General features: G+C 34.8%; 1 long non-coding RNA gene across 2 annotated transcripts in view; it reads left to right on the top strand.

Moving 5' to 3' along the window:
• LOC149805227 (uncharacterized) overlaps nucleotides 1–27,770 on the top strand; it is a 124,398-nt gene that overhangs the window by 96,354 nt on the left and 274 nt on the right. For both annotated transcript variants that reach the window (XR_016418359.1, XR_016418365.1), the window contains one exon: nucleotides 23,612–27,770. This exon is cut by the window's right edge and continues 274 nt beyond it. This is a non-coding gene — a long non-coding RNA (uncharacterized LOC149805227). The remainder of the gene's footprint in view (nucleotides 1–23,611) is intronic.

Genomic DNA, 27,770 nt, shown 5'->3' with positions numbered 1-27,770 from the left:
TATCTCATATGCCTAATATGCAAACAAAACAACAATAGGCTTTTATTCCTGATCCTGACAAAATGTGTGAAGTCTCAGCACGAATAAAATTTCTTCAAGGCTGGGATCGATACAAAGTACCCTAATCTATCCAATAATGTCGAACGTCTTCATCCATGTACATAATATCTCTGTAACATCTTCGATGTCTTCGCCAGTAATTTCGATGTCTTCGCTAGTTACTTCAGTGTCATCGCTGGGAAGTTCTGTGATTTTTTAGTTTTTCTTGCACAATGTCATACAATGACTTTCACGATTTGTATTATCATTTTCATAACATTTTCGTGGTGCTCGCTCTAGCTATATCATTACTCCGGTCAATGTATCAGGATACTCCTGGTACGTTTTTAAAAATAGTATAGCACCTTAGAGGTCTCATTAACGAAAGGATAATAAGCATTGAAGCTAAACAAACATTTAATCTTTTATGTGACGGCACCAACACCCCATGGGTCTGGTAATTTAATCTCTGCAATAGCTGCAGATGTGAATTCTTTCAAAATATTATATCTATCAAACTATGTGATTTATAACGGTACTTCTTTAATAGTGATATCAGTAATGTATAATACGTGTATAAGAGACTGCCTTGCAAGCTCACACTATTGAATCTCCAAAACCAAGACAAGCTTGCGCGTAGATTCAGGTAAGCTACAAATCCAGACACACACAGTTGGGGAAAAAGTCACGGATTATACGAAACGGGTGGGAAATTACGTCGAACGTTTTTAGAATGCAAACATATTTGAGTCAAACTCTCTCTCTCTCTCTCTCTCTCTCTCTCTAACCAAAATAGTGTTCATCCATTAGCTTACAATTTGATTAATATAATGTTAGTATTTTTACTTAGGCTACCTACTTTATAATGATCAAATACTTTTGCAAACATTTTTCTAAAATTGGCAGTCAAATTCTAGTATTTTACAGCCTAAATTTAGAGGAAAGTGATACTGTATTAATGTATACCTTCACAACTCTCGTGTTATTGATGCATGTAGCAATCGATCCTGCGATGTAGTCCGTAACGGCAGAGTCAATAGTAATGGTGCATGCGTGTGAATAAAAAGAGCTTTTAAATAAGGTCTCAAATCTCCGCTGGAGATTAATAATTGTTTATTAGTTTAAAATTCAAGTGAAGTCATTGGAATTAATATAATTCCTTTAGGTAACGATGTGTATTCTGGAATTCCAGTGATGTCTTCGCTAATCGTTAAAATACGTGACGGTGCCAATATAAACAGTGAAGAAAACGAAAACAAAAACATGTATACCAAAATCTCTGGCGCAGACTGCTTCTGAAGACAATGTTTTACTTGCAAGAGTATGAGCTCTCTCTCTCTCTCTCTCTCTCTCTCTCTCTCTCAATTTGTTTGCATTTGATGAATGAATATAATAATTTTAATACAGTTTATGCGTTACGTCCAATCTTCCTAATGCATACGCAACTGTGTGACCCTAAATAACGTAAGCCGTAGAGGAAATGCGTTGTACGGATTGTATTGCTCCCTATCTGTAGTAACTAATTATAGATTAAACAAAGGACAGGATCGCTACCTGGATACTTTAAAATGTACCAAACACTGATAACAAAAATGTAAGGAGGGTCATATACTACAATCACCAAAATATTACTTGTAACTAAGGTTACTTGCATCAAATGGCTAAACATCATAACAATAATTGGAACGATTGATCACGTTATTTAATATCTAAATATTAATAAGTGGTCAGGCAAGCTATTGATATGTGATTAAAAATAGTTATTCGACTCGTATGAAAATAGTATATGATGGAAATATTTAACATGCTTATGTTCTGAAACTACAATATCAACTGGGTCGATATTCTAATTAGTAAGGTTGAAGGGTGGATATAAATTTGCAGATAGAAACTACAATATCAGCTGGGTCGATATTCTAATTAGTAAGGTTGAAGGGTGGATATAAATTTGCAGACAGAAGACACAGTGGTTTCATTAGGAATCTGACCTTAGAAGTGTCATTTCTCTCCATTTGTCTTTGTACTTGCAGATACAATATTATCATTCAAGACTCGGCATACAGAAACCATACGATATTATCAAATTGTTTTGTTTGTTTTTGGCAAAAGAAGACTAAAATCCTACAATATACAGATGATGTCTTGCATAGTTTTGTTGGTTGAAAGTCTTGAAGTATGTTTTGGCCGTTATTAAACAATACCTTTGATATTCCGTGGACTAGTTATATTGTGTTAAAACTAAAATACTTCACATGGCGATATTAGATAGAATGCATCGCCATACGCAGAAATGAAAATATTTTGTATATAGTTTAGCAACGACTATTCCGCATCAGACATTATTTTTAAAAAATGGGTGCGATGAAAAGAACAAAAAATTATAAAGTTTTGTGATAAAAAGACTTAGTCATGTTAGGGGAAGTCAAAATATAAATGTCACTATTGACATCAGGAACTCCAACAGCAAACATTAAAACGAGTTTGAAAATAAACATTTAATTAAAGGTCGTAACAGTGAATGAAATTACCTGCATCCAAATTAATATAAGACACGTATGGAATTATGAGTTTTCTTTTCAGCAATCATCAATGACAGTCTATATTCGTATCATCCATCAGACCGCTCCGGTGGCCTAGTGGTTAGAGCGTCCGCCTCGAATGCGGGAGGTCGTGGGTTCGATCCCTGGCCGAGTCATACCAAAGACTTACAAAATGGTACTAACAGATGCCTCGCTCGGCGCTCAGCATTAAGAGGTTAGTGTTAAGACTGGTCGGCCTGGTGTCAGGATAATGCGACTGACTGGGTGGGACATCATGCTACATGTCTGCGGCATGATGCCCCAGTGCTAGACATCACTATAAACGAGAGGTGGGCAAACTTTCCAGTGCAAGTGCCGCATACACAAATGTACACCTTGTCGCGGGCCGCATAGTTCATTAAGTAAAATAATCAATATTTGAAATAGCAAAAACAAAGGTTTTTCTAAATAACATCATATGTAATTTTCAGTTGTTAATATGTTGTTAATATCTGAAAACTTAAACTTCAAAAGAAACACATTTATTTGATAAACAGAGTAACATAAACAGACTCAGTGCGATTGATGACTTGTTCCAAGGCCGCATGAAAACCCTTGGCGGGCCGCATGAAAGCCCTTGGCCGTAGTTTGCCCATCCCTGCTATAAACTGTCACACTGCAGACATGATATAGCGATATGACTGAAATATTTTTAAAGCTACGTTAAACAATCCAAATCACACACACACGTATCATCCATCGCAGTATATATTCGTATCATGGCAGTCAATATGCGTATCATCCATGACACTATATGTGTATCATCCATGACAGTCTGTTTTCTATAAACATAAAAAATGGCTTGCGTTTTATATAACATGAACAACTTCAAATCTTTTGCATAATTTAAATAGTTTAAGGGGCACCGATAAAAATTAAATGCACTTGTCGATTAGTTATATGGTAAAGTCTTCATTCAATAGACATATATATGTACAGAGTGCAAAGACTCCGCTGAGATAATCAGTAGAATAGAACATGAAACAAAACATAAAGTCAATGCGTTTACATATCTTAAATTGCGTTAGATACAGATAAAAGATGTTGTCGCTGCATAAGATGGATCCAATATGTAATTGTTTATACTGGATTTGAATTATACTTTCAGGCAGATTACTTGATGACTTTGTCTTAAATAACTTTGCATGGCTGATTAGATGAAAGAACCCTTCTTTGTAAATTATGCTGAAGTATATCAATCAAACGTACGAGTTTTTGCCGTGTGCCAGGCGCCAAAGTTTTCAGAGTGAAATTAGGTGTAACTGATAGCTTTTGCCAGACATCTTCATAATGTTTTCACACAACAAAGATTTAGCGCACCAGAACTCATTGTGGTTCACACAACTGAAAAACTTAATCCGGACCTGTGTGGAGAAAACAAAATTGTCCTTCATTTGATCCAAAAATCTTCCAATATTAAAGGCATCTTTCATGATTTTGCTAATTATTCTCAAGATTGTTCAGCTTTAGGAAAATATAATGGAATTCCTCGAGACCGCAATTTACTACATCGATTGTTGTAACAATGTAATTTGCATATAAGCAGAGGCGTAGCTATGATATTTTGCGCCCAGGGACGAACTATAAAATTGGCGCCCCAGCCCCATCCCCGTTTAATCACATTTTTGAATATTACCCTTGTTTACTTATTATAATGTAACGTTGTAAGCCTCATTTTGGCGCCCCTGTACCTTGGCGCCCGGGGACATATGTACCCCCTCCCCCCCCCCAGGTACGCCTCTGCATATAAGAATGGAAATATATATTAACCTTTTGATAAAGATTACATTTGTTATGATATATGTTAACCCAGAGGTTAACATGTCTTTTAAGTTGAAGTTCTATTCAGATTCATAATAAAAAGTGTATCAATGATTCCCCTCATAAAGGTATGGACACTGACATATATATATATATATATATATATATATATATATATATATATATATATATATATATATATATATATATATATATATATATATATATATATATACTTGTATATGATGTTCATTTTGGCACTCTTCAGAATGAAGTATCACAACAAACATTGATGCATTTTGTTTTTAAAAAGAAAACCGCGGTGCACTTTAGTGTACCTAACGCTCTACTCACGACATACACGTTTGCGCTGTGAGCATCATTCATATAGCATGGTTCTATTCATCTTCGACCATCTTTGTAAGCAAGGAAGGAAATTTGTCTGCTGCAAACTGCAAATTGTATATTATTTATTTATTTTTCATGGGAGGGGTGGCTAGGTCTTTTTTTAGTATAGCTGTTACGATTTTTGCTGATGCACATAGCACGCACGTAAAATGTGAAAAATACACTTGCATAGAACAAAGGCTTTTCGGATCACTGCAACTCAAATGTTTTAGTAGAAACCAAAATAAAGAACATAAAATTATTACCTAAATTTTCCTATCTAAATGATTTTGTTACCTTAATTTTAATAAGGTAACTTTCCTATTTTGCACGATTTAGTATGTATACTGCAAAGACAACTTCTACGAACGACGGCAAACTCGCCTCCACCAAGCATTTACAGCAAATAAATGTTTCATATTATTCTTTTCTTACGCTCCACGATTGTATTTACTAAATCTGTATATTATAGACACCTATGAGAGGAAGTAACATTTTTAATCTGTGCGACCTCTGACAGGCTAAAAGCTGATCGTAACATTATTGGCTTTGTTCCACGTGATTAATTAAGTCAAACTGAAGTTTATCTCACGGGTTACTGGACAGTTAGATGCTACCTCTGGCATTTATGTGGGACCATGTTTATGAAGATCAAGTTTAACTACGTGTCAGATTTGATGAATTTTGACGTGTAATTGTTTCAACCAGGACTGGTCTCACCACGAATTGAAGGGAGAATTTCTCAAGGCACATTTATTGCAAAGAAAAGTATATACAATACAAAGTATGAATGCTTGATTTGTGTTTTATTTTTCTAACAAAATTGCACCTTCTTTGCGATGTGCATTATGCGATCAACGCTTGTACTTAATTGAATTTCTCGTGGGTCGGTGGTTCTTTCCGGTTTTTTTCCGGGTTCTTCCTCCACCATTAATACTGGCCGCCATGTATAGCCTATCTTGTGCTGAAAAATGGCGTTAAACCCTACAACAACAACAACAACAACAACTTAATTGAATTTCCTGTCATCGTCGACTTTTCTCAGCACAGGAATAGTTTAATATTCGAGAAACGTACTCTAAGGGAATATACTTTTTCCCACATCTTGTTCGACAAACAACTACATCATAACTATATAAAAGCAATGGCAGTAATAACATAGCCCATATGCACATCAAGTACTTCAATCCCATATCAGACTCGACTGTTCGAGAACACCTTGCTCTGATGTTGAATTGTCTGGGACATAATAATTATCGGTAATGTAGTCAACCACAGCTGATGCAAGTCGCACATCTGTTTCACATTTTCATCGATGGTTTCGCTTGCTCATTTTCACCGTAAACGCTAGATGTGTGTACTGTTTGATTGCGGGTGATATCATCGATTACCTAAGCAAGTTTTGGTGTTTTCTTTACATCAAAGAGAGGACAAATATTTTCCGCAGTAATTGATAGAGGATACGTTCTTTGGGTGATTCAGGCCGTGCCTCATTCACACAAAACAGGAATTATAGTTCCGCTGACGAGATCAGAAGGACTATACTATAGGTTAGTAGTCAATTATATAATTATTCAATATTGCATTTCTTTTTAATATCTCCTACTAGAAACGATCGTATTTTATAAGAATAGTTAAATTAATAATGTGTGAAAAAAACTGCGCAGAGATGCAGTTCGCCACAATATTTAGCGCTAGCTAGTTTTTCATTATTGCCACAGATTTTGTTTTCCCTATATAAAACTAATTTAATTTTCTATGTGTCATTACGTGAGTAGACAAGCTCTAGATAGTATTTGACACGTTCAGACGGGTAGCAGTGCAGTTGATATCGTAATGCTTCGTGTAATAATATAGTAAGAATGATAGTTTGTTAAAGAAAAATATATGAATATCATGTATTACTGTTTTTCACAACATATAATTGTGAAATTATGAAAGCAACTTAGCAATCACAGTTTGGAGATTTTGTTTTTGTCTGGTATTTCAGAATGCATTGATCCTTTATATGTCGCTATGTGACTCTCATCTACTGCTGGTAAAGTTACTAGGTCAGAAACGACATCCAAATAAGCTATATTGTCATCAAAAGGCCCAGACATCGGCAGTTAAAGGTTATTATATATTTATATATTTACATGTCTTCCTTCCTTTCCTCTATAATGACTCAAGACTAAATCGGCGAAATATCCTTTGTTTGGGTATTTGGGTCTATGAGGAATTCTACCATTTCCCCATCAGGAGGATTATGTATGCATTTCACTATGCCCCGCTTCGTGAAATTACGAAACATATCGCGCGACACTGGCCATTCGTTCATATCTGTTACAAGGTTTTCCATTTTGGTACTGAACTTATGTTTTACAAATATTTTAATTGTTATTCATTTTCTTCAACGCTCTTCAGTTTCACTGATCATTAGGTTTCATTTTAAACTGCTTATCCTCTGAGTCCACGAAACTCGATCCAAACGTCACTTCCTGTCTAAGCACCACACGTATGCCATGAAACATCACCTTGTTACAGCAAAGTAACGGACAGTCCAACGACAGAAAGAAAACAAGAACTACACTGTTTCTGTCTAAAAACATTTTTTTATGAAGATTCTGTGGATTGGACACATAAGAGAAGTACTATCCGAGATTACTTCGTCCGATAAACGTTTGAACTATATTTTGTAATGCGAATGTGGCATGACAGTTTCACAATTAGCTTACTTCATTATGAGATATAATTAGGCTGTTCTCTTTTCTTGTGAAAAGTCATTTTGAATACAATTTTATTTTATTTGAACAAATCTTAATCCTCAAAACATCGCCTCTAAATGACAAGATAAATTAATAACAAAAGGCATTATGGTGACAAACGGTACAAATCTCTTATTTCATTTTTCGATTAAACTCTTGGAAGGCACATGCCTTTCTTTTCTCTATTTTAATATTGCTGACACAACCAAATGCAAATTGGGTCCCAGGATGAACCAATAGTTTAAAAGTGATTTAATTAAATAAAATTGCGGATAATCCATATAAGATTTTAATACAGTGTTTTTAAAGCCCCAGTCGAAATCAATCGTTGTTCTCGAGAACAAAATCAATTATACGATCAAGTTCTATGCTCATTTAATTAAATCTGTAATCTCGCGCTCTTCAAAAAGAGACATTTTGATTAAAAGTTTTCGGGGACAGGAACATGAATCAGCTCATGGCGGAAAAGTTGTAGCTTTCAAGGATTATATAATTGTTTCGACTTCGCCAAATAAAGCTTTACGAATTAAATCTATAAGTCTATAATGGTGGCATATGTTAATGGAAAAGGATATATCTCATAATTTATTTTTTGGGAGTAAAATATGAGATACGCATTAAATGCAAAACTTGATTCTTAGTCAGTAAAATGCCAACTGTAGGTACAAGTGATCCATTCTTTGCATGAACGTATTGTGCTGAAAGAGTCCCAGCCACACAGTGATGTTTACTTTGTGTCTATCAGGCTGAATTTGGATACCAAAGAGGAGCTGGAATTACTAAATCAATCGACTGCAGAGAGCGATGCAGAGTTATAGGAAAGATTTATAATCACAGAGATCAAATCACACAAATCTACAATATATTAAGAACTGATTTTAAAATCGGAAACATAAGAACTTAAGGGATAGAGGGACACATTTTATAGACATGCGTCTCCTCCCTCCCTCTCTCTCTCTCTCTCTCTCTCTCTCTCTCTCTCATGAGGCATAGAATCAGCACGTTCACCACTGGGGACGTATCACCGTTTTCGAACACTCTCCTTAGTCACGAAATGTTCTGATTAAACTCCATTCCATGCACCTGTATATTCGTTAATTCCATTTGGCAATAAACTAGAGTTGTAAAGAAGCAGTAATCGATAAAAAATTAAACATGGGGGGGTCGAGTTGGGAACACATCGATATGCTAAATTTATTTTTTAAAAACACCATTCCACTTTACTTACTACTCCTGTCTTTATGGTATATTAAAAAACAGCCAAACAAACCATAGTCATAATGAAACTAGATCACTAACCCTTTCCCTTACTATTCCCAACTACTGCATGAAAACAAACACATGAAATATCAACCCACTGTGTTACTACTGGTTGAAAATCCAACAACTTAGCACCCCCTTACCACTGTTTAAATGCAAAACATCCGGAACACTTCCTACTACTGTGTCCAAATTTTGGATCTCTTCCTTAATAATGTGTCAGCATTTTTTGTCTCTTCCTTACTGATGTGTCCAAATTTTGGATCTCTTCCTTAATGATGTGTCAGTATTTTTTTATCTCTTCCTTACTGATGTGTCAAAAGTCGGATCTCTTTCTTAACGATGTGTCAATTTTTTGTCTCTCCGTTGCTGATTTGTGAAAAGCTAAACTATACAAATTAACAAAACGACAGATTACTTCTCCTACAACTGTTTGAAAAATAAAGGTTCACACTACAATACCAGACGGTTTTTCTTACAACTGTGTGGAAAATAAACACCACTAGATCACTTCCTCAACTAACACCAAAAAAAAAAACACAGAAAAGAAGGGTACAACACTGTTCTTACTAAAGTGTGAAAAATAAGATAGCCAGATCAGACCACTTTTTTTTACTACTTTGTGCGAACAAATATCCAGCTCACTTTGCTCACACTACTGTGTGAAACACCAAAACAAAATACCGTCAACCAAACTTCATTACTTACTACTGGGTGAAAACAGAGAAGATATACCACTACATGACTACCGAGTGAAAAGATAGAAAAAGTTTGACCATTTTCTTACTACTGTGTAACCCCTTCCCCACGACCACTTCCTCACTACCATGTGACAATCGCAAAAGACCTCCAAACCACCTTAATCAATACTGTGTGATAAACAGAATAAAACAGACTACGTTTCTCAACTACTTCATAAAAACAAACCAAATTTAGAAAAAAAACACACTCTTTGCTCACTGCTGTAAGAGAAACAAACAATCAAACATATACTACAAAATTTTGTTCATTACTTTGTGAAGAAAATTTTGTATATAATGTATATATGATTTTTGGACGAGATATACCTAGAGGATTGACCAATACAAACCGGGTCTAACGTCGTGTGCTGCGATGTCACAATAAAAGATGTTAAAAACAAAATTCATATTTTTTACCCCGAGTTTAGACCAAAAGCCATCATTGTTTTGCCCTTGTTTTGAACTGACCACCATTGTAAGAGTCTGAATGCTTTTTGACGAGAGCGAACGTGCAGAGCATTGAATACTCAGAATTGAATTGATTTTGGTTCAACTAAATAAAAGTAAAATTCAGAACAGCAATTAATATTTAACTAAAGACAGTAAATGCGCCTACTTGACCACGTTGACACGCACTTTAGAAAGTTGCAAAGATTAAATGTATGAATGTATGAAGAGCAGATTCAAAAAGTAAATGAACAGGAGTATAAATAATTTCTCCCTACTGAGTTGTTCTTCCTTTATATCACTCCGCCCTAGGTTGAAATTGTTATGCAATAGCGGCTGACGATACTTATTGCACGTATCCATACATTTAGACCTTGCAAACATGCAAAGCCCCATTATTTGTGTTCAAGTATACAGATTTAATAAGTGCCAGTTAGTAGCGTATCGATCTCAAGTTACTTTATCCCCTAAATCAGTATGACCCCAATGACCCCTTACTTTAAGTACATACCTCATATAACTAGTGTAAAAAAACAAACATTCTGACCCATTATCTTAATGCAACGCATTCAAAGATGGAAGCAACATATCAATTTCACAGGCTGATGATAAGCAACCTTAATAAATTTTAGCAACTTTAGATACAAACAGTATAGAGTAAAGCTTATCTCAGGGAGATAAATTACCGTAGAATGAAGCATACGATTTGCTCCCCAATGAACGTAAGATTCAAAATGACAAATTCGCTACTTTTGTTTTTAAACCAGAACTGCATATAATCTAGTTTAACATATTATTTATTCTGCAATGAATTAAAGAGAACGAGATGGAGGAAAGTAATGTGGATCTGAAATGCGCTTTCGATATTAAACCTTTTGCGATGATTAGCATCGTCTACGTCATGTACAAATTAGATTCACCAATAAAACCTGTGCAAGGTACAATGATAAAGCAAACTAATGACAAAAGCTATTAAACGAAAGCGTCAAATACTTAGCAAATCCAACCAGTACACCAGCGTATCATGGTGTAGGGTCTTCATGATTGTTTAAACAAGCTCAGAGAACATCGTCGTTACTTTGTGTTTCGGAAACTATTCTATAATATTTCTATCTTTAAATGTCTTGCAAACAAAATATTTATTTATTGTAACTTATGTTGCAATTGGCCAATGTATTAATACAGTTATTTCAGAAGAAAACAAATTATGATGTTGTAGTGATGACTGGTGAGAGAATTATGTTTCGGTCCTCATTTGTGTAGATCATGTTGATTGTTTTATGTAACTTGTCTTATAAAGGCTATATAAAAGGTCTGCAAATCACACCCAAATGAATGTTCCAAATTAGATAGAGCTTTATTGGAACTTTGTTTAACTTACCATATTATTGCCTGATAATGTTCTCATCCTAAATGTGTCATATGTTTGAGCTTTGCCGGATTTTAGCTAAAGCCAATCAATAGTATCCATGTGAAAGACGTTTTTTTTCGCACCTTGGTTGTAATCAAAGTTTTCTGGTGTATTATTTTTCGTTTTCAAGCAGCAGGAAGAAGAGTGGTATGATTTGATTTTATTTCTACACAATATTATGGGAAGGGGTCTAGAGATTTTGTGTTTCCGTGCAGTAATTGATAAAGTGGTCTGGCGATTTGTTTCTCACAAAATAGCAAGTACAGTGGTCCGGTGTTTTTTAATTTGTTTTTACACAATAGCAAGAACGAACTCCATCTTTTCTGTTTTTAAAACAGTAATTAGAAAGTATTCTGCTGTGTATTATTCTTTTTACGCACAATAGTTTGGAAGTTATTATGTGTCTTTAATGCAAGAATAAGGGAAATGGGAGTGTGTTGCTTTTTTCACACAGTATTACATTAAGACGGCTGTGTCCACGCCAGCAAAAGTCACTACTAGATAAATATAATTCGTGGCCACGAACTCTCATATTATTACTGGCTACTTTACAAGTCAGCCTATACGAGGACATATTATTTTTTTTCAAATGCTAACGAAAACAGTTCGTAGACTATTCCTTTTCGCTATTCAATCCAGTATCAAATCAAAAGCTATTATTATATGATTTTTGTCCGTTAGTGTTAGCTTCAGCATGCAATTTACATTAATGAGGGAAGAGGAGTACTTACATTTTATTCGGGATCTAATGATTGGAAGACAAGACAGAGTGACATGAGAAATAATATCAGAAAGCGTGAGAACGAACATCGGTGAAAACTACAGCTAACTGTATTCCTATATTCCTAGAAGCGCGTTTAAGCTTTGAATACGGCCGAGAGGGAATTGTTGTTTGAAGTGTGATCTGCTATCAAAACAAGCCATGACATTTAACGTTAATTTAATGAATAACTAAATTGTATTTCTAACTATATATACGCCTTTTAATTTCCCTTTCAGATGTATTTCTTTTTTGTAATTTGCTTAGAAGAAATCTTTGATTTTTTTACTAATTATCATTCTTCATTTGGGGGTATAATCAATGTCTTCAGATAACTGTCTCGTCTGGTGTTTTTGTTGCTTCCATTATTGTCTTCAAATAATGATATCTCGTCCGTAAGTTTCTCATGCTTCCATCATTAACAACGTTTCATTCATATTTTCCCTCTGTCGCTGTATTTTTTTAAATTTTTTTATTTTTGTCTTTATGATTGGTGTATCAAAGTATCCTTTCTCGAGTTATACCGATCACATTTCTTCACATCTTAATTTGGCTTTATAAATTAGATTTTGCGCTTCGACTCTGGAGACCGTTCTTCTATTAACGTTATTTGAACGGGACTGAAATTAAAACTGATTTCCCAGAGAAAACGGGTATGCTATTAGTCCAGTGTCATAATAAAGGTTAATTCAGATAATTACTTATTAGCTTAGCGGCATGGACTCATAAGGAATTACTTTCCATTTAAATATTAGCATGCAAAATAAGCATTCGTATGCAAGACAAGTGGCCGCCTACCCACACATGATGCTGTTAAACGCATCATTAAAGTCTAAGTATCAAAATTATACAATTTCGTAAATGTAGCCTCTAAAGGAACGTTGACTGTTAGATATAACAATATGTTCCTGTAACTATTTAAATATAACATTATCAGGCTCAAACTGTTTCAGAGAAGGATATGATCACATCAAGGCGATTAAAACAACATAATTACTGGTATGTTCATTTTGATTATACAAGTCTATGAGAGCTTGTATCCCTTTTCTCTTTTGTTTCTGCTTTTATTCCATTTTGTGCATCTCCTATTCTGCCCATTCTTAACAGTCAGGTAAAAGTGTAATTCGTAGTCTTTGCAATATATGATCCCATTACTTATAACGGTTTGTAACAGAGCAAACATCTTGAAATAACACCCTTGCTATCAAGTTTCCTCTGTAAATGACAGGATCACCCCAGTCAGGTCAGATATACCCGTTTCAACTATAGATAAAATAATTGATTGCAACATCAAGGTTATAGTGGTACTCACTTTTCTTAATGGCTACACGATATTCCAGACTTGTGTGAAAACAAAACTGATTGTCTCTAGTTACATTGCGAATGGACTATATTAATCTCATATTTATTCAAACACCCTTCCTTCTAACTGTAAGTTAAATAAACATTCTTCTCTTTTTCTAATTATTCCCTTGTAGTCATCAGAAGACTTCTTTCAACTTGGATTTATCAAGTTTGGGTGGCCATATATAAGGTTAGGCTACTGTATACCGATTTTCGTCTCCACGCAGATTTATGATATCTTATCTGTATGGACGACTGTCTTACAATGTTCTCAAGTTAAAGTAGAGTTAGCGTTAATAATATGCAATTTGTATATTCATGGTTTAGATTAAACACAATTGGCTCAAATATGGAATAGACGAAAATCATCGTTGTTCAATATGCAATAAATATAACTGTGCTTCACACCTCTGTTATAAATAGATCTATGTGTACAACAGTCGCATAAAAAGACATGCTTCCTCACAGTTCAGTAGAGAAGAAAATTTTAGACAACACATGGACATAATACCTCCGAGGTTGTGGATATTAAAAGTGAGTTCTTCCGGTGGATGATGACACTTTGCTGACACCAAAGTAATTTTAAAGGTTAACTCTGTGCTGGTACGTAATAACATATACGTTAAGACGCACGCCACAAAAAGTCCTCTTTCTTAGAGATAAACACACTCCACTGCGAGTTCGAAAATAATATCGTCACGCCCGATTCACTGGAGGAGTTCCATCCTTTGCCGTGCCTGACACACCATTATTTGAATCAGAAAATTGCTGAACACTATATAAAAATTAAGTTGTCTGTCCCTATGAGGAAAAAAAAATGGCAAGACACGACTATTTTCTTATAAATCATCACATACCTTTGTTCGTGTCATTTCTTTGTCGCAAACTTTATTACTGTCTTTTTCTCCTCACGCAAGCTTTATATATATATATATATATATATATATATATATATATTTATTATATATATATATATATATATATATATATATATATATATATATATATATATATATATATATATATATATATATATATATATATATATATATATCTACGTTGGAAAAATAGTCCACACGTTCATTCTTGAAGGTGTGTAAACATATGTTGGGCACATGCAATGTGTTTTCTTTTTTTCTTTTTTTGGGGGTGGGCACCAGACAGATGCCCCCCATTTCCAAAAAAAGTGAAAAGTGTTTTATGTGTAAGTGTATCCCCCAGGTATGTTGTTTGATTTATTTTTATAGAAAGAAGTTTCAATCAACAATTTAATTATTTTAAAATTTTGATGGGGTATTTATATTTCCTAGTGTTTTCTATAGGGATGTTCATCAGAGCCAAGTTTATTTCACCTAGCTCGAATTCGCTCCTCTAGTTCGTGTTTGTGACCTTTGCCAGAGATCCCCTTAGTCTAGTGTTTGCTATATGTGTATTGCTATGTGTGTGAATGCTATATTAGTTTCCGTGTTGAGACAGCATATTAGTCAAATTTCCCCAGTTTGTCTTAGTACTAGATTTTTATTTTTCTTTTAATATACTTTATTAATCATTTTTGAAAGGGCAACTGAGCGGTGTACTATTTTCAATAGAAAAAATTAGAAAAAAGCTTAGTGTTTTACGTGCGTGCTTATATGTGTCGCTCATCGCATAATTATTTCTTTGAAATGATGCGGGCTGTACTCGAGTGAGGTTCCATACTTTATTTATTTGTTGTATTTCACCCGACTCAAGTTTTGGCCCCCTCTGTTATTTATTGTGTCCAAAATTCCAATTTATACTAGTCAACTATACAGTACGGGAGCTGTATAGTTAAGAGAGAGAGAGAGAGAGAGAGAGAGAGAGAGAGAGAGTTAGAAATAAGTAGAGGTGTTGTGTTTTTGTGTTTTGCATGTACTAGTTCCATATGGGGTGTTTTTCTTAGGCTCTTTTATGGCCCTTTCCACTTCGCGTGGCGCCATGTGATATAGCCCCATGACGTCATTACCTCTTACTTTCCCTATACAGATACCCTGTCCTTTTGTATATTTAAAGGTAAGGGGAATATTCCCTAAGGATTGTTTGATATTTATATATAACCACTTGCAAATTAATAAGTGTTTAACGATATATTAGCCATTTTCCAGGAGGTCAGGGTGGAAACGAGGTCTTCGCCCGCGTTTGCGTTAGCGGTCATAATGAGCGCTATACCAAGGCTACTTTCTTATCCCTACTCCCTGTTTGGTATTTTGGTATATCAACACATGCAAATTAATTAGTGTTTAACGGTATATTACATTTATATGTTGTTGGGTTTTTTTGAGGGGTTGGGGTTGGGGGGGGGTAGCCACCTCCCAGGGAGATCGGGGTGGGAACGAGGTCTTAACTCGCGTTTGCGTTAGCGCTCGTAATGAGCGCTATACCAAGACCCCTTTCTCACCATTGTTCCCTGTTTGGTATATAAATCCATTTTATATTTAAGTTGTGAGAGATATCAAGTGATTTTTACTGACTTTAATTAGTCCTTAATTTTTGAATTTTAAATAATTCTATCGCTTATGATGGCCTATGTTAGTTATTTGTTTAATTGTTATTACCTGGCCACAGACCATCATTGTTTTTGTAATGTAACCTGTTATCTTAATTATTGTTTTTTGTCGAAATTCCCGTCCAAATATAGAATATGTTTCCTGTGATATCTCTTTTTTTAACATTTCTCCATAATCAGTTTAATCCGGTCATCCTGCCTTCTTTCACATTGTGCGATGGCATGATATTTGGTGGATGTTTTACACATGGGACATTTGATTATTGTGCGAATCATCCTTCTTCTCAAGGTAGTCTCGCCTGTTAGCCACGCATTATGCAAATATTTAAATATGAGACTTAGTATTTTAACTGATCTGATGTTGGCCCAATGCCTCCACACTCTATCCCAATCTATATGGATTTTTTCCTACTATACTTTATTTCTTTTATTTTATGCTTCATATTCCCTAATCCAGTCATATGTCTTAGGTATGTCCTTTTCCCAGAGTTCCGTTTTGTCCCAAAACTTGCATAAAAGTTCCATTGTATGTCTGAAATGTCTAGGTACTTCTAACTTTTTGCATAACTTGTTATTTTTATAAATATCTTACCTGTTCCTTAAGGTGAAGCTGTACCAATATACGTATAGGGCTTCCCATGGACGTTTTGGTATTGTCGGTAGTCTTTTGAATCTGTTTATAATATTTGTATTTCTTTTTTAAAATGGGGCATGGTAAGGCTAAGCCCCCTTTTGTTCTAGCTCTATATAATGTTGATTTTTGGACGTAATGTGTCTTGAAGTTCCATATATAGTTTATAATTACCTTATCTATCTTATCTACAAAAAAATCTAAATCTATGGAGTTTATTATATAGTTCATGTTAGAGTACATGTATGGTTTTTGCTACTTGTGCACGCTCCATTATGCATAATGGCGTTAGTGCCCAGATTTCGATATTCTCTTTGATTTTTTTTTTTTTTTGTATAAATGTTTGTAGTTTTCTCTTTCTTCGTTTTTCCCGAAGAAGATTCCTAAAGCTTTAGCAGTTACCTTGATCAAGTGTGGTGGTAAACCGGGGTGGTTTCCCAAAGGTTCCATATTTTTAGTATTTCTGTTGTATCATGATTTATTTGCGACCCTGATGCTTTTCCAAATGATTCGTATTCCTTTTGGAGATGTTTAAATGAATTTTGGTCTTTTATGAAGTTAGTACAGTCATCGGCATGTTAGAGCATTTTAAATCCTCTTTCAGATTGGGGATTTTTATACCTTCGATATTTTTGTTATTCCGTATTTTGATACTTAGTATTTCAATTGCTATTACGTATAATAGCATAGATAGTGGACAGCCTTGCCTCACCGATCTTTGAATATCAAATTTATCCGTGACAGCGCCGTTTACCTGTACTCTAGCTGTTATTTTAGTGTACAGGATTTTAGTCCAGTTTTGGAAGTTAATTCCAATTCCAAATTTCTCTAATACCTTTTGTGTATAGTTATTTTCCAATCTGTCGAAAGCTTTCTCTTGGTCAAAAAGTACCATAGCACCTGGTTGACCTGTTTCGTTTAAATAATCAATTATCGTTCTTATATTTAAGATATTATTTTGCACATTTCGTACCTTCCCCCCACACGACTGGTTTACATTTAATATTTCATTTAGACATAATTTAACTCAATTGGCTAAAATTTTGCTTACAATCTTGTAATCTATATTTAGGAGGGAGATGGGTCTCCAGTTGTTTAGGTTTTCCCTATCCCCTTTCCTTTTGTATATAATTGTTATTAACCCTTCTCTCATTGTTTCCTTTATCATGTCATTTTTTAAAAGAATGTTATTATATAAATTTTCCAGAATCGGCGCTAACTCACTTTGGAATTTTTTTTATAGAATTCCGCCATGAGTCATAGGTTCTGATGATATCTTATCACATATAATATCATTTAGATATTCATCTATAGTTAGTTGATCAATGTTTTGTGAAGTATACAAGTTGGTATAAAAATCCTTAATTTTCCTTAGTATTTCGTCTTTCCCTGTTATTTCCCTCCCATTTTCATTTATTTTCTCTAGTTGCTTCCCCCCCCCTTAATTCCTCTCTTTTATATAGTCCATTTGCTTTTTTGTATATGGTGTTGTATCTTCCCGCTCTTAATTCAAACCCTCTATTTTCCTCATCAGTGATTTTGTTCAGTTGGTTTTGTAATTGCTTTATCTGTTCCTCTGGTAATTTCCCTTTTAGAAGAATTTTAATTTCTTGTTTTTCCATTTCTTGTAGTTTTTTTTCCTTTTTACAGAATGATATACCGTAATTTTTTAATTTTATTTTTTAAAATATCTCAATCCGTAATTGTATCTCTGTTACCACATTTTTTAAAGTTTTCTAATTCATTTTGTATTTCTTCTTTAAAATCATTTACTTCTAAGACTTTGTTGTTTAGTTTCCATACTCCCTTTCCCCATTTTGTTTTACTTAGTATTTTAAAATCGAGACTTATTAATTTATGATCAGAAATTTTAAAATCATGTATTTTTGCATTTTTATATAGATTATCCTGAAAACATGTTGCAATGAACTTGTCTAATCTACTAGCTTTTTCATTTTTATACTCATATGTGTATTCGGTCCTAAGTAAATTTGTTTCTCTGTATATATCATTTAATTTATGTTTCTGCATAAGTTCTTCCATTATACGTTTCGCAGTTAAATCATTTGTTGTTAAGCCTCCAATTCTGTCAATATCGTCCCCCACCCAGTTAAAATCACCCCCATAATACATGGTTCCATTGTGTGATCATTTAAATATTTGTGTACATTTTGAATAAATTCATGTTTTTTATATCTAGTTGCTGGAAAATAGACGTTAATAATATGAATTTTTTCCAGCTTTATGTGAATCATCATACCCTTGAAATTTTCACCCTTATCTACCCTTTCCCAATTTAAACCCCTCCTATTTTTAATTATAGTTGCTACACACCCTTATCATTATGTCATCACTTCTACAATTATTAATAATCACTATTGCATTAAACTCTTCTTCTAATTTTGTCTTATATTCATAAAAAAAATTGTTGTGTGTTTCCTGAACCAATATTACATCATATTCATTTAAATCTATTAATTTGTTTATTTTTCCCTTATCTAGTCCATTTGTATTTATTGATGCTAGTCGGATGTTTTATCTCTCCATTTCTGTTTCCCTCAGGTGGCCGCTCTGTTCTTTTCCTTTATTTAAAATTGATACCAAGCGTTTGTAGTAATATCATTATAAATCTATGTTTGCTTAAATGTGAGATATATTAATTTGAAATTTGAGTATCTGGGGGCACATGGCCCTCATCTGTCACCTCTTTGGTGTTTGATCCACCTTCTCTCTCAGGTTTTGTTAGTTCAATGTTATAGCCCATATTTGTCAATTCCATGTCTGTTCCATTGCTTACGTCCATTTCCTTTTCCGTATCGTTCTCTATTTCTCTTTCTAGGTGTTCTACATTTGCTTTCTCTATGGTTTCTTCTCTTTCTTCCTCGCTGTCTGGTTTGTCTATGATGTCTGAGTTATGGTTTCCCTTCCTTATAATTTTCTTTTTGTTCCCCACGGCTACTTGTATTTCATCTGTCGGCGTGGTGTCGCTTATGGGTGATGCCGACGCTGATAGTGATTTCTCGTGTTTTCTTTTTCTTAGCGGTGCTGTAGGGGTTGATGTCAATGGTTTAAATCCAACAAGATCGTCCAGGGCCGTCTCTTCTTGTATTTCTCCCTCTATGCTACTTTCCTCTTCTGCTAGTATTTGGAATCTGGGTCTCAAGTTGATCCCCGTTTGCGTATCACTTTTTGTTTTCTTGAGAGGGGTTAGGTAGTTCTCCCACTTTTCCTTTTCTTGCGAGTTAGTGATTTCATCTACATCTTCTCTCCGTTGTTCGTGTTCTATGTCTCCATCCTCTATTCCCTCCCTCTGAGGTTGTTGTTCTCTTCGTTCTCTTCGTTTTATTATTGATTCGTCTTGTGTTTGTATGTTTCCTTCATGGGCCCTTATTTCAGACAGGACTTTTGATATGTCCTGCTGCATCCTGTCCATGTCTGCGTTCTCCAGATTTACATGATGCTATGCCGCTTTGTCAGCATATGTCTGCCTCTATGCTCCATTATTGGGTATTGGCTCCTTACAGTCTCTTGGGGCATGCACTACTTGACGACATCTGGGGCAAGTCCTCTCTTGTTCACATCCCCTATACCAACTGCGTATGGGGAAACCCATGACGTAAAAGTAGGCCGGTATTTTGTTGGCCTCATATTTGAATACTGATAGGATCCTCCCTCCAGTTTTAATTTCCTTGAAGCCATGCAAGGTGGCCATCTTCCCTGATGCCACCATGACCTTAAATTTATTTTGTATTTTCTCCGCTATCTCGCTCGTGTTAACTTCGAGTGGGAGTCCAGATAAAAAACTTCCACCATTTTGGGTCCTATCCCCCTCACGATTGGTTCTGTTTTGTGGACTTATCCCTTTTATTTCTATATTGTTTTCTTTTAACAGTGGAGTATCCTTATTCTTGAGGTATAGCACAAACCTTCCTATCTCCCCACTTTGTAAACCGTCAATGTCATTTATGTTGATCCCCCTCACTCTTAAGGCCGTTAAAATTTCCGCTTGCCTTGGTATGACATTTACCCTCCCAAAGTCAATGGTTTGACATACCCCGGGGCGGTAGGCTACAACCCTTTGATGCCCCTCCGACCCCTCTATTCTGGTTTCAAAATAAAGCCTCAGTCTTGTCTCTATCTCTACTTGGGCCATTGTTGTGATTGCTTAAGCTTGAATAGAGCTCACTCCAAGCTGAAAAGGATTTTGAGTGAGCAGGTCTCACACTACTGCGATTAATGTAAATGCATGAAAATGCAAAACACAATTTCCAAAAACAAACAAGTTTTCTACATCAAAATCTAATCCTCACAAACTGTAAGAATTTAAACTAAAAAACAATTTTAAAAAAAAACAACGAAAATATGAAATACAAAAAGGCGAAAATGTGTAATACAAAATAAAATATTGATAAGCAAGAAAAAGTGAAAAAAAGATAGTAAAGCAAGAAAACCAAATAGGCAACTAGTGTTCCCTATTTGTAAACAGTTACAAATTTTCAATATTGACCCTTACAAACATCTAATACCTCTCCACAGGGCAGATATTTGCTAGACCTAGTGCATATAGCACAACTCAGGTGGTTAATCCTCTTTGGTTTAGAGCGTACCCAAAGTGCGTCTGCTCTCCTCGACCTTGTGTTTTCTTGCTTAGTTAAAGTCCATTTGTTATATATTAAAGGTCTCCTGTCTGTTCCAATCGTATGCAGAATAAGTAATTCAAATTTACGTATATCATTATAATACATTGGGCGCTGCTGACCTCGCCCTGGGGACAATAAAATAACCATCATGCAAATTAGGCGTAATTGCTCTGACATCGAGGTGTTTTATTTACAGCCAGTACTAAAGTTAGTCCCATATATTGCTTCCAAATCCTTTCTGTATTGATAAAATACACCAACTGAATCATGTGCTCGGGTGATTGCTATTGATTAAAGCATTCGTGAGTTTATTAACCTCTCCTCAGACAAGGTCAGCAATATACTTGCTTTATTGCCCTTTCATTTAACATGGTCAGCAAATTGGTTGTATGACTTTTGAGCTGAAGGTGTGACCTTTATTCTATAGGGAACATGTTGTAGTTTAACCTGCGGAGTCACCATACCGTAAACGTTGTTTTGAAAGCCCCAATAATCTTTAGGTTTAATAGATCTGCACAAAACTTGGAAACTTACCTTTGTCTTAAAAGAAGGGAAATCAGCCTAAAAAAGAGAGGTCAATGTGAAAATACATTAAAAATAGGATAGTCTCTCCTCTTACAAAATAGAGAGTCTATTGCATTTTGGAATTTATGTAGATGTAGATTATGGTATGACCAACAACAGATCTCCAATCTAAGATGGTTTGGGCATTTTCAGAGTGTACATAATCCTCCTAGTCCTGGCTCATTTGGTACATTGCACTCCTTGAATAACACAAACATATGATGATCTTGTCATATGTATTACTGACCATGAGGCTAGGAAAGCAATAAATAACAAGTTTCATAAAACAATTATCAGAACTCGCATCTAAGGCAGTGCATGCTCTGAAAATTAAATTGATTACATTTTAAAAATTCTCTGTAAATATTTGTTAACATTTTTGACACTACAATTTTGCCAGTTTTGACTTACGTTTCTGAAGTATTGGGCTTTAGTAAAGCCCGTGCTGTAGAAAGAGTGTATGATAAATTATGTAAATACATCTGGCAGTTAGGCAAATCGAGTCGTAACAGTTTTCTGCTTGGATAACTAGGTTGTAGCTCCCCAAAATCTGTATATAAAAACCAGACCAAACAAATATTGGTTGAAACTAATCCGAGTATCAGATAATCAATTGACCAAATTGTGTTGTAAAATACTTGGCTTGAGGGTACAAGTAGTAGCTCAACAATTTCATACTGCTAAGAAAATTTTAGTGAGATATGGTTTTGTTGTGCGTAGTAGAACCATGGATAGGGGATCAAATGAGATCTTTAGGAACAAATGAAAGTATAAATATAAAGGTATAGATACATAAAATTTGCATTTAGATAACATTGATAGGCCGAGAGAATATAGGATATTAAAAGTAAATTTATATGTTGGAGATATTTGCTCTGCTTAGACAATCTTGTATTAGGAATATATACTGTAAATTGAGAAGAGGGTCATTTGAGGTTAAGGCTAATTCATTACGCATTGAAAAATTTAAATATAAAGACCAGCTCTGTACATAATACGACCTTAATAATGTAGAAACAGAATCTTATGTATAGACACCTATATTATCCTAATGCTTCTTTTTACTTTTTTGTATTTTTGTCTTCTAACTTTCATTTAAACTCACTCATCCCAATTGTTTTTATTTTAAATATACTTTTTTATTACCTTCCTAGGACGGGCAAATAAGCTAGTGTCATTACATTTGCTGCTGTCCAAGATTTGCGGACAATCGTTTGAAGTATTACATCCCTTTGTGTATCTGAACACACCTGAAGAGAAATTTATTGATGCATTGAGAAGTAATCAGAGAAAATGTTGTATCAATTTGTAAGTTTATATTCTTTATCAGTGAGAATAGAAAACTATTATGAAACTGTAAGTACTTACGCTTACTGGACGTGCACTTCTTATACTCTCCTATGTGGGTTTTCTTTATGTCTATGTAATTTGGGTAGATGTCCTATGCACTGAATACAGTATTCTTCTATTTTTAAAAATATTTTTTCAAATTGTCAATTACTGACAGGCTTCTCTCACTGTAAAAAAAACGCCAAAAATGTTTTTCAAAGAAGGTTTTTAACTTACATCAAATGATTTAGTCTTAAGTGATTGAAACTCGAAAGACGTATCCTGGACGTATCGAGTTCAGCCTTTAATTTACGTTTTTCCTAAACACCCACACTTCCTTTACGAACTATTAGGGCTTGACTACTAGATGCTCATTAGAAGAAGCTGCAAGTACTTGGATACATCCTAATTGGACGGTGTCATTTTACAAACTTTTGTTTCTTTGCAGGCATTGGAAACTTCCATCCGTCATTCACTCAGAATGATATTTCCTTCCGGTGGATTTAATCTCAATGCGATGTTTTCTTGATGGGCAACCACTATCACAGGAGATCAGCTAGTTGGATCTTTTCTGACAAAACTTTCAGGAATGATATTCGTTCTTATATCAACATCAGTCGCATAAATTCTATACTTGACAGTTTCCAGGTAAAAAAAGAAAACTAATACAAAACAACTGTGCCATAAGAAAAGAGATTATTTTGCCAGCATTCGGTGGAATTATTTATAATTTTAAGCATTTTACAGGTAAGTTTTCACCATTGTTTTGTTTTAGCTTCATCTATTGCCATTAATGCCTCGGATACGGGAGTTCACGGGTTCGAACCCCGGCCGAGTCATACCAAAGATTTGTAAAAATGGTACTAGCAGCTGCGTCGCTTAGCGCTCAGCATTAAAAGATTAGTGTTAGGACTGTTCGTCCTGGTGATAGAATAATGTGACGGGTGGGACTTGATGCTTCATGTCTGCGGCATGATGCTACAGTGCTAGCATCACTATAAAGCTGCCACACTGCAGACATCGTAGCGATATGACTGAAAAATTGTTAAAGCTACGTTAAAAATCCAAATCACACACACACACACACACACACACACACACACACACGCATGTGATAACACGCTTCAGCCGAGTCATAAATGATGAGATATTGCCTTGACATTTAAATCAATTCCCATGAGCCGTAATGTAAATATTTGACCAAAGTACTCGATATTTTTAGGTATGATCGGCAAATCACACTTTACGTCTTAGCAGTGAAATATCTAAGTGGCAACTTTTAAGACTATGAAAACGATATGCCTTGCACCTCAATTCTATATTTTCTGCCTTTATTTCTTAAGAGGGGGCGATGTCTGGCAAATGTTTATATGAAAGGTGTGCGAGTACGTTAAGAGCAATAGCAAAGGGAAGTAACTCTAGGCACCAGCTCCTGGTTCTTCAAATGCATCAATTGCCACCACGTTTGATAAACTAAGTGGTCACTTTCGGTCATAAAGAACTTCTAAGTTAAATGTTGTATATATTGTATATATTATCAAGGGAAATGTTTCCTGGACTATTTGCATCATTGTACCCAAGCCAGAGAGAGAGACACACACAGAGATCCAGCATCATTGTACCCAAGGCAGAGAGAGATCCAGCCACAATGCAATCAAACATCTGAGAAAATGGATAAAATTTGTTCTTAGAAAATTAAAAGAAAACGAAATGTGTTATAAATAAATTGCTAAATTACAGGAGCAAAGTACGACACCTAAAAGACCGTGATCACGCAACCTCATTTAGCAGTCTGGTTTTGCCCAGGTAGACGTATGCGGTTGAAGAAAATAGTCTACAACCGTTAGTATTATAAAAAAAAAAAAAAAAAAAATGTACATTGTTCATCTCTGAACTTTACTAGCTTCAATCATATAGTTTCACTTTTGAAAACCTATAATATATAATCTAACATTTAATTGCTCGAATTTATGACAGACAGACTTATGGGGACAATTAGTATTATTTCCGCAACTGAGAGAAAGAATCACACGACACTATATGAAGCAATCGATATTTAAAATCCAGTGTGACCAAAAATTGTTGCTGTAAGTAAACACGTTTAAAACTTATGCAACAGACAACTTATTACCAAAATTATAAATTCAGCACAGGGTCGGTGGTTCTTTCCGGGGTTTTCCCGGGTTCTTCCTCCACCATTAATACTGGCCGCCATGTGTAGTCTATCGTGTGCTGGAAAAATGGCGTTAAACCCTACAACAACAACAACAACAAATTCAGCTAAACTAACTGATTAAACGGATATGAAAGGGTTCCCATGGTCAATTATACAAATATTTGGCAAAATTACTATTATACTGTGGTAAGATTGGAAAATCACGCTTACGTCTGATTTATGATCTGTCCAAGAGGAAAGTTTAAGAACGATCATAATTATATGCTGGTACCAGATTTTGATAAAGATTCCCTTGTATGTACACAGTATAAAAAAAGTATAAGTCGGTGAGATCCTCCGATTACATCCAGAACTACCTGTGCGGCGACAGCGATAAAATGAAAATGGTTGTAGATTTAAACCAGCGGGAGATTACAATTTACCCATTAGCAAGCGTCTTCAGAAGAAAAAGACCTTTTTACCCCGTAATTATTATCAGTCAATTAGCAACCTTACTTCTTCTAAACAGGGTATTTAATGCGCCACCACATAGGCTGGTTCTCTAGCTCATAAAATAAATTAGTTGCCTGTAACGTCATTAACGTCTTTGTATGAATAAGTTCTTTCTTTTTAATTATTCATGTCGATATGTAAAACCCTTATAAAGGTTTCTTGCTGAATGCATTTTGGGTATTGCATTCTTTCGCTTTAAGCCAGTTTTATAGGTTGTATCAATCTCTCTGTCAATCTATATATTCATGTTTAAAAAAGTATGCTTTGAAGATTTTATTATCCATAAACAAGACTATTTTCAAACATAAGCCTATTTCGTACCCTGCAAATTTGGTCAACTGATTATAGTTGTATCGATGAGAGAGAGAGAGAGAGAGAGAGAGAGAGAGATGCATCAATTGAAACAAACTATAAATAATTGTATCTTGTTTAGAAGTGACTGTTCATTTTGTCGTTTATTCTATTTTTGTTGTGTTGTTGTTGTTTTGTTTTGTTTCTTTTCTTCTTTGTTTATACGATTTTGTTTACTGGCATCATTACTTAAATGCAGTTAAAGCAAAAGAAAAGGAAATGGAAACCATCATTTATGCAAACTCATTCACTGGAACAATAAAGTTTTTGAATAATATGTATAAGATGGAATTCTTTGCAGAATAATGATGGTGCTTTTTTAGCGTCTCTAAGTCTTCGTTTTTAAAGAATATATACGTATGTTTTGGGTTTAATGCCAATGCATCAAAGAAAAGCGAAGCAATTTGGATCAAACTAAATGATATAGTAAAGGCTGCCATTAAAGATTTTGTCTTGCTACAACCGTGGTTATATTGATTTCTTTGTCTTCGCAAGAGTAACAATGAGTAGGTCTCCTTGTTGTAGATTTGAGAGCCTTTTTTTTACGTAAGTAATTACTGATTGTCAAAATCAGAAAGATTATGTACTCTTTTACGCGTCAGGTAGAGTAGTTATTGTGTTATGCCTTGACAACTTATGCTATGAAGTTTAATCAAGTCCACGTAATAATCTATTAGAGGACATCTTAAAGAAAAAGAAAAGAATGTGTATTGACGTGTAGAATGATATAGCAGAACGCGTATTGATCAAGATAAAGCTGGTTGTTGCGATACACAAAGACTAACTTCTATATGGTACCAATGTATAAGTCAGGCATGCGCCTACACACGAATGTACAAGTCAGGCATGCGCCTACACACGAATGTATAAGTCAGGCATGCGCCTACACACGAATGTACAAGTCAGGCATGTGGTCACTTATAAATCTGGCTCCTGACCTGGTTTTATCTGATTATTATTTTCATCATACGGCTACATTTAAAAATCGCTATTCAGCCACGCGCACTGGGGGAAATTGCACATGCCGGGCATAAAGCATCAAGAATGACTGCGTTATTAAACACTGATAATAATTTAAAAAAATGCTTTAGGTTATGAATTACTTTTGATATCATCATTATGTTTCAAACACAGGTGGAACGTTCTTCTAAATAGCCGTAAGATTCATTCTCACTTTGGTATGAAAACTAGCATACATTTTGACTAAGTTTTGAAAACTAGCATACATTTTGACTAAGTTTTGAAACTAGCATACATTTGAAAAATCTGCATGATGTTTCTTTACATTTTATTACACCATGTTTCGCAAGAACTTTAAGTGTTTGTCACTTTACGAACATTTACAAATTAGAAACAAAGTGGACATCTTCTTTATGAATTGAACTAAATATATAAATAACTAAATAGATTACTCCCAAAAAATTGCATTTCCTATTAGACTCTTCATTTCGACATTGTTGATATATCTTTTAATAAATTATGCCGTATATTCGTCCAAATATATCGTTACATTTAATACAGATGATGACCGAAACTCATTTCTCAAATCGAACTGGATTTCTAATCTCTTGTTTTTCCTTCAGAATAG

This window comes from Sinohyriopsis cumingii, chromosome 2, assembly GCF_028554795.1.
Source record: "Sinohyriopsis cumingii isolate HCF-2022 chromosome 2, ASM2855479v2, whole genome shotgun sequence".
Lineage (NCBI taxonomy): Eukaryota > Metazoa > Mollusca > Bivalvia > Unionida > Unionidae > Sinohyriopsis > Sinohyriopsis cumingii.
The sequence above is the reverse complement of the archived record's forward strand: the minus strand, read 5'-3'. Positions and strand labels throughout refer to the sequence as shown.